The following is an 11,290-nucleotide window of genomic DNA, read 5'->3' on the forward strand; positions in this document are numbered from 1 at the left end:
TCCCTGCAAAAGGAAAAAGAAAGTTAAGAGGGAATAGAGGCATATATTTAACAGATGGAAGAGGCTGCCTGATTGTACTACCTCAGTCAGCACTGTCATCTTCTGATAAATGAAGTGCCCTGCATTTGCTGCACAGCTGTGGATACTGGAGGAGAAACTGGAAATGCATGTTGCTCAGTAGAAAAGCAAAGATTATTTGTGTGAGCTCTTCACTTATCGAGTGACTCCAATATGTGTAGTGGCAGGGCTGCTGGGTAAAGGATTGGGGTTACATTCTTCTGGAGTAGACCTTCTTACAGGCTCTGACCTTCCTCGGCTCATTGCCAGGAAAGCAGTGCAGTTCAGCAGAATGGAGCCTCAAGATACATTCCCAGTCACAAACGCCTTATTTAATATAGCAGAAATATAACAAATTTACTTGCAGGGCTCAGTTCCTTTAGAGTGACTTAGAAATGGTCTGGATTACATGATAATTTAGTGTACTTAGAAAAAAAAGTATCTTTCAATCAACTTTAAATATGGAAAAAATTCTTTTTAGTATGAAATTATCACTACTAGCATGACTAATTTTGTTCAGTAGAAAATCTCCATAGATACAGTAATTTACCTGTTATATCACTTTATTGTATCTTTCTTACACCTGACCTTTGTGAGCTGATATTAGTTACATGGTACTTCAGCCTTTCTTACAGTCCCAGAATGTATTTTCCTATCCAGATCTTTTGAGATCTGTATATCTACTGTAGTATAATGTCATGTGGAATAAGACCTCACTTTTCCATTGGAAGCTTGTATCAGTCTTGTGACTTTACATGAAGTAGAATGTAGATAATAGATGCAAACTCAGCTATAGCATCAGTCAATTAAAATGCTTGCCTGGTTGTAAGGTTTTACAGGTGCTTCAGAGACATGCTTTAATTACAGGAGAGTTGTTTCAGAATGGTCTTATATGTGATAGAATAGTGCTTGGAGGTGCAGCACAGATCAGAGCTTTTCTGGTGTACCTGCAGTGCAGACTCAGTAAAAATTTAAAAAGCCAAGAGAAACGTGAGTGATAAAAAGGAACTGGGGAAAACTGTTTTACAAGTGGGGAAGCTGGGGAAGCTGTGGTATGTTGGCCAAGGCATTGATTGCATCTGGGCTGGATTCTTCATTTGGCACTTTCACAATAACAGAATAGCTTCTCTTGAGGGAGAGGTAGTTTTTGAAGAACAGACTTTGAAACATTACTTTTTTTTTTTTTTTCCTTCTTTATCAGAAGATGATTTTTAAGCTGTCTCTGTATTTTATCATGACTGGCCAGTCTGGAATTTAAAACACAACTCAGTAATAGAAATTGCTTATTTTTTTAACTCCATAGTACACCCTGTTCAGAAATGTTCTTGGGGATGGCAATGCTTATATGTGGATCATTAACTAAGCATTCGAGGTACTCTGACCTAACCCACTTTCATAGGGTTAAATTAAATAGAAATCACAAAATAACTAACTTAACAGATCTTTTCACCTCAGTCATTTTGTACTTGTGTTGGTGGAATTAGACATTGCAGTAGACAAGGTGATTTCTTCAGGTAAGAAAAAACTTTACATCATGTCAGGAAAATAACTGCTTTTGAAAGTGAAGGAAGCCAGGAAGACTACAGTGATGGTGAATCACTTTAAGCATAGGTTGTGTAATGCACTTAGAATTGAAGATCTGGCTTGTGCAAATAAAAACAACTTGGATAACATCCATGAGACCTCTGCTGCCTGAAAAGCCCAGGTCAGAAATGAAGTACAGTGGTGACAGCATTTTAAGTTCATTAGACATTGGCTGTTTGATTGAAGACTAGAGGCATAGTTGCATGCATCTCTGGGCATTTCTTATTGTCTGCTTAGCAGAGACACAGTAGAGGAGAAAGTGAATCTCTTTCTAACATCTTCTCCATCATCTACTTTACCTTTACCAGAGGACGGGAAGGCAGGCCTGACTGCCTCCTGTCTCTGAGCACAACAAACAAAAGGTCCCATGCAGATTTTGTACTCAAGCCAACATGTGCAAATTCTGGGGCTAGAAATGTCACTAGTGCCTAGCAATATACACTCAGTGAATCCCATTTCCAACACAGAATCTCACCATTCCAATAAGAATTGTCCCTTTTCACAGGACATAGAACCACAATCTAGCTTACTACTTGCTAAAGCACCAGCAAGGTGTCTGAGAATTCAGGACTTGGGGGAATTAGTATACAGTATTATTGACATCAGAGGTGTAAATGACAATGTTAGCACGGAATTAAAGCCAGGCAGCAGGCAACATACCCCCAGCAGGTTTGAAAGACCCTTTTGCACCACAGCATCTTCTGTAGCATCACTCATTGTTACTGTCCTCTGTGCCTTCAGGGCTCTCAGCCTTATCCTCAGCTTTTGAAATAAATACCTGTTTTTGAAGACAAGCTGTGAGCTAATGAATGATTTTTTTTTTTTAATTTTTTATTTTTTTTTACACAACAGCTTAAAAATCTTGGAGAAAGTAAAGTGGGCAGTGTTTGCCTGTGGAGCTGCAATGCTGATAGGCTGCAGCACACCTGCAGCTGCATAGTATCAGCACAGCAGCTTCCTTTACTCACCCTCTGGCCTTTGCTAGTAAGACAGACTCCTTTTACTTCCTGTACCCCAAGTTTAAGTAAGCTTTCTGTCTGTATTTAAATAGATTGAGGAATGGGGGCATTCCAGTTGTGTTAGCTTTGTTTGGGTTTTTTTCTTGTTTTTCTTTTTAAAGGCTATTTTTTCTTACATATTTCAATGAGAACCTGTGACCGTTTTCCTCAGTTGACTTAATTCATCATCACTCCCCTGACTTTTGTGGAGCTATGCCAGCAGAAGGTAACTAAGTGCATGGCTGGGTCACCCACTGTGCAGGGAAGGTGTTATTTGCAGGCTGTGTGAATGGTCTGTGATCACACCTACCTATTTTTGTATTTAAAAACGGTATTATGATAAAATTGGGATTCCAAATGAGGGAACTGTAATAACCTGGGAAAGCAAAAGTCTTCTGCCACTGCCTACATCTCCATTAACTCAAATACCAGCTGCTTTATGGAGAACTGAAGTGGCACTCATGCTTACTTCTGCTGTTGCCAAAGGGGCAGGTTTCTGGGAATAGCCACCACATCAGGTGGGAGTTAAAAGGTTTAGGGGTTTTAGTCTGGCCCTAGTTATCCTGATGACGGCTTTAATTTTTTTTTGGTCTTAACTTCTAGAGATAACTCACTGCAGAAGGTATTTTCCTGGGAATCATGTAACTAAGTAAGTGTTTAACTCCACTCTTAGAAATACTGCTTAGAGGGTGTAGCGTTAATTCCAGATGTCAGGATGTGTGCAGAAAAATCTAAACGCTTCAAAAAAGTAGGAGCAGAGTTGCTTCTTTTCCTTTCATGCTCGTTTTGCAAAGCTGTGCCTCAAGATTGTCTTGAGCTGTTCTGATAAAATCTGTTAACAAACCAGCAGCTATTGGAAGTAGAACTAGTTGGAGAGGAAATTGGAGATTACCACAGTTAAGATGTCATAGCTGAAAAGTGAAAGCTTAGACATGCACTCATCAATCTTGCTGTGATGTCTTAATGTGTTGGTCCAAGTCACATTTCCCAAAATTCCTGTACTGCCTCTTTGCCAGAAGTTCCCAAACTACTTTTTAATGGGCAAGAGGAAAAAAGCTCCCAAGGAAACATTGAGTGCATTGGATTAGACCCATCACGTGGGGGTTAGCAGCTGAGCACCAGATTTGCCCTTGGTGGTGAGTTGGTGCATCCCTCCTGTAGTGTGCTGTGGGCTGGGAAGTGCTGGAGAAGAGCTGGCACATAGCAGAGGGAAGCTGGCAGTGCTTTGGGACACCACTGTGTGTCACAGCCTGCTTTTAAGCGTTTCCTTTAAAAAATGCTGTAGTAAAGAAATATGGTGCACTTGGTATTGCTGCCTTCCCTTTTAATGGGAGTAGCTTTTGGTATCATTTGCCATATGGAAAGTGTTTAGTCTGTTCTTAACCATAATTATTCTTTTATATAGTCTTGGCCCTTTAAGCTCCTTCTGATGTTCTTGCCAGGTAATGTAAAGTACTTTTATGGGAAGTTTTGTTTATAAAATTAATATTCTTGCAGAGAGTGCATTTTTAAGGCCAAGAAATAAAGTTTTCAGGATGGTTGCACTTTCTTATGATATTACATGCGCTGCATTACCTTGAACAATTCATAGGCACTGTATAGTGATTTCTTATTTTAAAATATGACCATTGGAAGTAATTTCTTTGCTTTTCTATAAAGAAAAATACATAATTCTATGATGCTGAGAGACTGAGTACCGAAATTTGTGATTTTCTTTGTGCTTAGTTTTGAAACACCAGTTAGTAGCTGTTATCTCTCTTATTTTTGCTCCATTTTAAATAAATCTGAGGGACAGTAAAATTAGACTTCATTTTCTTTGAGAAGAAGCAATGGTCCATGCATTTGCATTGAGTTTGGAGGAGGTTTATGCTATTTTGTCAGGTGGTGAATTGGAATCAATACTTCAGTAGTCAGCTGTCATTTTAAAAATCAAATTTGCTTGTGATGTACTGAAACAACGTTACAGTTTTCTTTATTAATAGTCCTTTATAGTGGTATAGGGACTTTCACTTCAGGGTCTCAAACCATTCTAATAAAGTCGAAGGAATAATTCTACCTCCTTTTCTTGCAGATGGAAAAATCAAAAAATAGTGATTAACTGCCAGGGTAGAGAACCTATATCTATATTTGAACATGCACAGCAACCATTTCTGGCCCTGCAGCCATGGTATGTAGTTGCCTGTGTTCATGTTACTAAGCTCTTGCACCCACCAGACCAGGGAGCTGCATTCCAACCCGTTTCTTGTGAGCTAGCTTGAGGCAGGGACCATTCTTAAGCATTGCTTGGCTGGGCAATAGGGACAGGGGGGAGAGTTGTGTGATTTTGAGGTGTATAACACAACATTTGCATGGCTGGAAATGGTATTATTGCTGCCTTTGTTTAATTTTTTTGCTGATGTGCTGTTGTCAATGGGAGAGACCAAGCAACTTGAGCCCAATGGGCAGCAGCTGTTGTGTGAGAGCTCACTCCTAATGTGGTGTCCCTAACAGTTCCCAGGGAAATGCTGTGGGAAAGAGCTGGTTAATGGAGCTGTGCTGGCTTCTCCTCCTGAGGGTCTGGCCCAGGAGCTATAACTGCAAGAGAATTTTCCTTTGCAGCTGAGCTGAACAACACAGTAGAGATAAATGGGAACCATAATTATGAGCCATTCCACATGGGCCATTTCAGAGTCCACAACAGACCAAGATTTCTATTAGGAGGCATGATTTGTGATGTTTCATAATGATATTTTCATCTTTTTTGAAAATAGTCAAAAATATAATTTTGCTGTGGGAGCACATTAATTTTATAAAGATAGTCTTTTTTTCTTTAGGATGGAGAGAACAGGAGCTTTATAGATCACAATAAATCATAGTGAGTGGTGATAACAAAATATTCGTTAGGATAAAACTGTTACATTTGATTGGATATTAATAATCTTTTCTGTGTGCTGTGGATATGGTTTCCAAGTAGGTTTTTCACCAGGAAATACATAGTTGGTGTTGAAAATTAAGTGACATTTTAGATGGTAATACATTCTCTTTGAAGTAATAAAGATGGATGAGTCTTTTCATTATGACCACTGGGATCTGAATGAGGAAATATTTTGAGGATTGACAAACAGCAGAGGTTAGGGCTGCAGCCAGTGATAACTTGCAATGCCTGTTTTCACTGAAATTTTCATTACCCGTGGCATGGATTGATTCTGATCTTAGACAACATTTACTAAGAAAATTGCTCATGTTGCAAGTAACAGCAGAACAGCACTGACTGTACCAGGAATAACTTGGGCTCATGTTCAGTAGCTTGGATATACTCAGTGTTTGTAATTTTCTGTGAATTAAGTCTCTCATGCTCATATAGGACAGTGATACTTGCTCAATGAGCAAGTAAGGTGAGGCATAGAAGCTGTCAATGTTTTGCTTTGGAGACTAGATAGCCTTTATCACGCCTTTGCCCTGCAGCTGACAGAATCCCTTTGCTTGCTTGAGATGCTCAGATTTAAATTGTACCTGTTTTGTTAGCTATCCTGCTTCTAGGAACAAAAATTTGACTATGTGCAGCCTCGAGGTTGGCATCTCTTCTTCACAAAGATGTGACAAGTTAAGTTCCAGCACTGCCTGATCATTTCTTAAAATGCACCACCTTCTATGGGGCTTTGTGAAGTGCTAGTAGAGCTGTGCATAACCCAGCACCTTGCACTGCTAATGTGTGTTGTGGTAGGGCCCACTGCTGCTGTCTTCCCCAAAAATGTGCTGAATGGCAGGGTGTAATTGTAGCCCAGCCTGCATTACACCAGGCATGTGTCTCTTCCCTTTTTTCCCTGTTCTCCTTCTTTGACACTGGTTTAGCCATTAAAATCAACTCTTGCCATATTTCCATGTCATGTCTGCCCAGGTCTTTTGGGTTGCTCTGTCCTTTCCAGAGCCTTTCTATATATGTCCTCCTTTAAAGGAAACACGAGCTTTTTTCCCCTTATTCTCCTTGCTTGCTTTCTCCTCCCATTGCCTCCTTTCATAGCTTATATCTCTTTATTTTCATTAATTTAAAAGCATTACACAAATGTCTGTGCAACATATTTGTGTACCATTATTTTTCTAGATTGGCATTAATTTGTGAAGCTTCATTCTTCCCCATACATGTACTTGATTGTGGTCCAGTTTTCCTTTCAAGTGAATTTATTTGGAAGCAGTTTCACTGGCACAATTATCCTACTGTTTCCTTACATGCCTTACACATGTGATGAACAAATAGTTTCCCTACAGTTCCTTAAGACAGAGAGCTCAAAAATTCCATCATAATGAGCTTTGTGATGTGATAAACAAGAAAATGTTAATAAAAAACTTGGAAGAGGAAATCCAAATATATTTCTTCCTCTTCATTAAGGTAGTGCTGGTTAATCTTTTTTGGCAGGATGTTGATAATTGATGCTGGCTGCTGTGCTTCTTACAGAGTATTTAATGTATTTAGGGTGGGACTATCCTGGGCAGAAAGAGCAAGAACAAGTTATCCCCATTCCCAAAGCATTGCCCTAAGCAATCAGAGTTGTGTATTGAAGGCACTTTAGTTCTGAAGAACAGGGCTTTTTGTTCCTTGTGTTGAGTATTATGGTGTGTGATCCAAAGCGTCATTGAACTCCAAAAACCTAACAGGTTTGGAGTGGTGGAAGATTTTTGCTGTAGTTGTTCATGCTTTGCAATTCTCAAATTTCTGATTCAGCATTAACAATTTCCTCAGAGGTTAAGACTCTTTTCATTATTCTTCTTCCATTTGGTTTTCTTTAAAATTGTATATATTAAAAAAAAAAAAAGGCAGCAGCAATTTCATTGGTCCCAAGATATAAATGTAAATTTCTTGCCACTATTGTTCATAGTTCTTCATAAATTATACACTGGAGCCCTTTGCGAATGGGTAGAATAGCTCTTATTAAACATGCAACAAATGCAGAAGGCTCAGTGTGGAAATGAAAAGTCATTTGCATTACTTTGAGGAGTCACTGAGCTCCAGCAGCCTTGTTCCATAGGTAAAAAGAAGGCCCAGAGAGGCTGCTAAACTGCAAAGCAGCATCTCAAATTCTTACTCAAGAAGTAACGTAAGGTCTGAGGAAATCCTTCACGATCATAATATCCCCTTGCCCCACATTTTTATTGACCTGCATTCCAAACACTTTTAAAACAAAGTAGATTTCCAAAAAGCAGAAGGTCAATGCACCAGAAAACTGACTTCAAGTCACTGTTAAGTTGGACTGAGGAAAAATGAATTTCAATTCAGAGGGAAGAAAAATCCATTAGCTGGCAGATTTTGTTGCTCGACACTTTGAAGCTTGCAACACTGAAATGAGTTTGCATTTTCCTGTCCCTGTTTTGGGGGTTTCCCTCTCTTCCCTGGACAACTGGGTAAATAGAGATTGCATGCTTCATTTCTGTTACTCCCCCACCATATCAAAGAGCTCTTCATAACTTTCATTTTGTAAATTACACTGGCGTGGTGCACTTGTTTGACCTTTTCAATATTCTGTGATTAGATTGGCTGCAATTCCTATTTCTTCCTGTTTTACATTCTCACTAGCCTCTGGGAAAGGGGTGTAATGCTCATTTGCTCAAAATATAAAATACTGCAAGGGTCAAAGCAGCATAGTATAAAACTGCATTTCACTGAATGTCTGAATAGTTTGAAGGGAAGCTGGGGGAACATGAAGCATTCTACTTGTAACCCTCCAGATCAGGTATTATCAAGCAGATTCCCTGTTTATTCTTCAAAGCACATCACCTTATTGCGTAAAATTTCTTAGCTTAGCTATGGCATTGCAATATGTTGCATTCCAGAGGCCTTCATCAGAAGATTCTTCAATGGTTTGAGGTACTTTGAATTCCTCTTGACATGGATGTTCTTGCAGACAATTGCAGGTTTTGATGTATTAAATTGAAAACCAGTGTGGTTTGATTTTGGTTTTGTTTTAGTTTTGGTTTTCTTTAAACTGTTTTATTTCTAGACATATTTGACTAAGTCTGAGGTATAAAAATGGTGCCAGTCACAACAGCAACATCACAACGAGCTCAGAGCCCTGTGACATGAGACAGGGTGTCGGTTTGGTTTTGGTTTGGTTTCTTTTCCCATTTTGCTCTTCTGGAGCACTCAAAAATATTTGTGGACCATTTCTGGTTCCTAAGTGTGTGCCCTTGAGCTACCTTTTGGTTAGTTATGATGGAGATAAGGTCTTAATATGTCACATTTGTTTTATTGCTATATATGATGCCTCACTCATTTTCTGTTGGACAGTTGCGAATACTGTTTAAAGTCATTTTATTTGAAATCAGAAGAGCACACAGCCCTTTCTTCCCCCTGTCTTTTGTAACTGTAATATTGAACAGTTGTTTATGTGAAGTTTCTTCAAAACTTCAAACATCAGTAAAATGAAGGTCTCCTCACTTAAGAAAAAATATAAAAACAAAAATATCATGTAATCTTTTTTCAACAGGCCTGTACACTATTTGTGCTGTATAACGTATAAGGAGGGTACATACGATGTATACTCTTTATACTGCCTCCTCCACAGAGCTGAAGTTTTTGCATGTGCTTGCCGAGATGATTCTGTTAGAGATGAAGGAATGTGATGCTGCCTGGAGGGTAAACATTCAGGCTGGCTTGATGCCATTCTACCTATCAATAGAGATTGCCTGTTTTCATTCAAAACTGTTGAGAAATGCTAAGGTGGAAACTCTGTAGTATGTAAATAATATTTGATCAATAGTTACGTCTCAAGCATGAATCAATTCTGCTTTAGTAACAGTGGGTGGTGTCTGAATGTGGTCTTTATATCGGTTCTCAAAGAACCTGTATTCCTAGTGCTACTCTGGTTTTATAAGAATATATGAAATGTTTGCCATTTAGAGTGGAGGAGAAAAAAAGCAGGAAACACTTTAATGTTCATGAAATGGCCTCTAACCCATCCTTGATGCATATGGTGTTTTTATTTAACGTGTGAGAACTTAAATGCTGTAGCAGCAAACACTGCAGAAATTCTAAATGTGAGCAGCTCATCTGCACTTACCGTGAGCTTCCAAACAGATTATGTGCATGTTTACTGCTATTTTGTAGCAGTGCTAGTCTGTCAGGGCATTTTTGTCTTAAAGCTTAATTTATGTGATAGTTATACTTCCTTCTGCATTTCAAGAATTAATATAACTGCCTCTGGGTACATGGAATGAGTTTGTGGTGGACAATTACACTCAATTAAAATGTTGTTTATTAAAAGGCATGTATTGCGCCAGGGATTGAAGTAACTCTTGCAATTAACTTCTATAAGCTGTGATTGCACAAAATTATATGTTATGACCTTCTCCATGAGTAATATTACTTTCTGTGGGAATACAGGCAAAAAGCAGTGTAGAAAGATTCTCAGGCTGTGTTGTCCAGGTGTTGTCCTGGATCATTTAAGGACAGTTTGGTGTCAGTTTTGCTGTATAGTGAGTCTGTGCAAGCACTCAGTTGATCAGAAATATTCCATAGTTTTTAATCAACTTGAAGGAACTACAGATCATGTTTACTACTTTGATAGTGCTGAACACAGTCAGTATTTATATGAACCTTTATGTTCAATTGGCCTATGGAAGACAGCTCAGGTATACCAGTCCTACGTGGGAAACTGGAAACATCCTGTCCCTGTCTTGCTCCAGGCTGCTTACCTGTCCAGGGGCAGAGACAGGACTTTAGGTCAGAGCCTCTGAATCACCACCCTTCACCTTACTTTTCCTGTCAATATGCCAGGAGAACTATTTTTGTTACAGAATTAAAATAGAACTCCTCTCTTCACTGGAAGGCAAATGAGATAATGCTTCTGGGCTGGTAGAGCAGGGATTTATGGCTGGGTCTTTCTCATCCTTCTTGTCCACCCTAACCTTTGGACCATTGTCTGGGCTGTAGAATATTTGAGTCTCCTTCATTTCAAATTATTTTGGGTAGAAATCCTTACCTGAACTGGAAAAACCTTCCCCAGTACCATCACTGTGTATGTGCACTTTTACAGGGTAGGGGGAAATCTTGAAAAGCAATGGGGTTGCAGTGAATCAGTATTTTCTGCCAAAAGAAAATGCTTGTTTGAATATGGAGGCCAACATCCTGTGCTGCTTTGAATATACTAGTGTTTATAAGTCTACACCTGAGCTGAGAGCTTAATCTTTTGCTTCCAGAGTTTAGATCATCAAAACTCTGTTTGAAAGGAGTGTTCAGCTCTCTCTGTGGAGAAAAAAAAATTAACATAGTGTGTTCCAGGAAAGCTTTCAAATTAAGCTGATGTTCTGCAGTCTTCTAGAGAACAGTACTGTTTCACCCCCAGAAAGCACCCACAGTTCCCTTTTGATAATATGTACTTGAATCTAACTGGGGTTCTCTCTGACCACACTTGCATCCTTAGTATGTGTGCTCTCCATGAGCTCTCTGGTGATGTTTTTGCTTGCACAACTCATTTCAGAATGTGGATTTTAAGCATTTCTGAATTTTAAGCAGTATGGTACATTTTATAGCATTTTGGATACTAGTTGTAATTGGATTTTGCTAATTCATGGCAGGCTAAAGCATTGTCTCTCTCAAGCATATTAGCCTCTCTGTCCTGGGCAAGGAGATTTTAATTTGTAATCTATGTGAAACACAAAATGTTCAGAAAGTAATCACC

At 39.0% G+C, this 11,290-nt stretch overlaps 1 long non-coding RNA gene across 2 annotated transcripts in view; it reads left to right on the top strand.

The window, feature by feature from the left end:
* LOC133214804 (uncharacterized) overlaps positions 1–9,047 on the top strand; it is a 79,218-nt gene extending 70,171 nt beyond the window's left edge. The window contains exon 3 of one of the 2 annotated variants that reach the window (XR_009726231.1): positions 8,612–9,047. This is a non-coding gene — a long non-coding RNA (uncharacterized LOC133214804). Of the gene's footprint in view, positions 1–12; positions 2,156–8,611 lie in introns of those variants that run through there. The other variant, XR_009726232.1, reaches the window with a different exon arrangement.
* Positions 9,048–11,290: the final 2,243 nt, after the last annotated feature.

The sequence above is a fragment of the Neopsephotus bourkii genome, unplaced genomic scaffold (assembly GCF_033783945.1).
Source record: "Neopsephotus bourkii isolate Nb327-2 ecotype Australia unplaced genomic scaffold, CSIRO-AGI_Nbou_v1 NB_936, whole genome shotgun sequence".
Lineage (NCBI taxonomy): Eukaryota > Metazoa > Chordata > Aves > Psittaciformes > Psittacidae > Neopsephotus > Neopsephotus bourkii.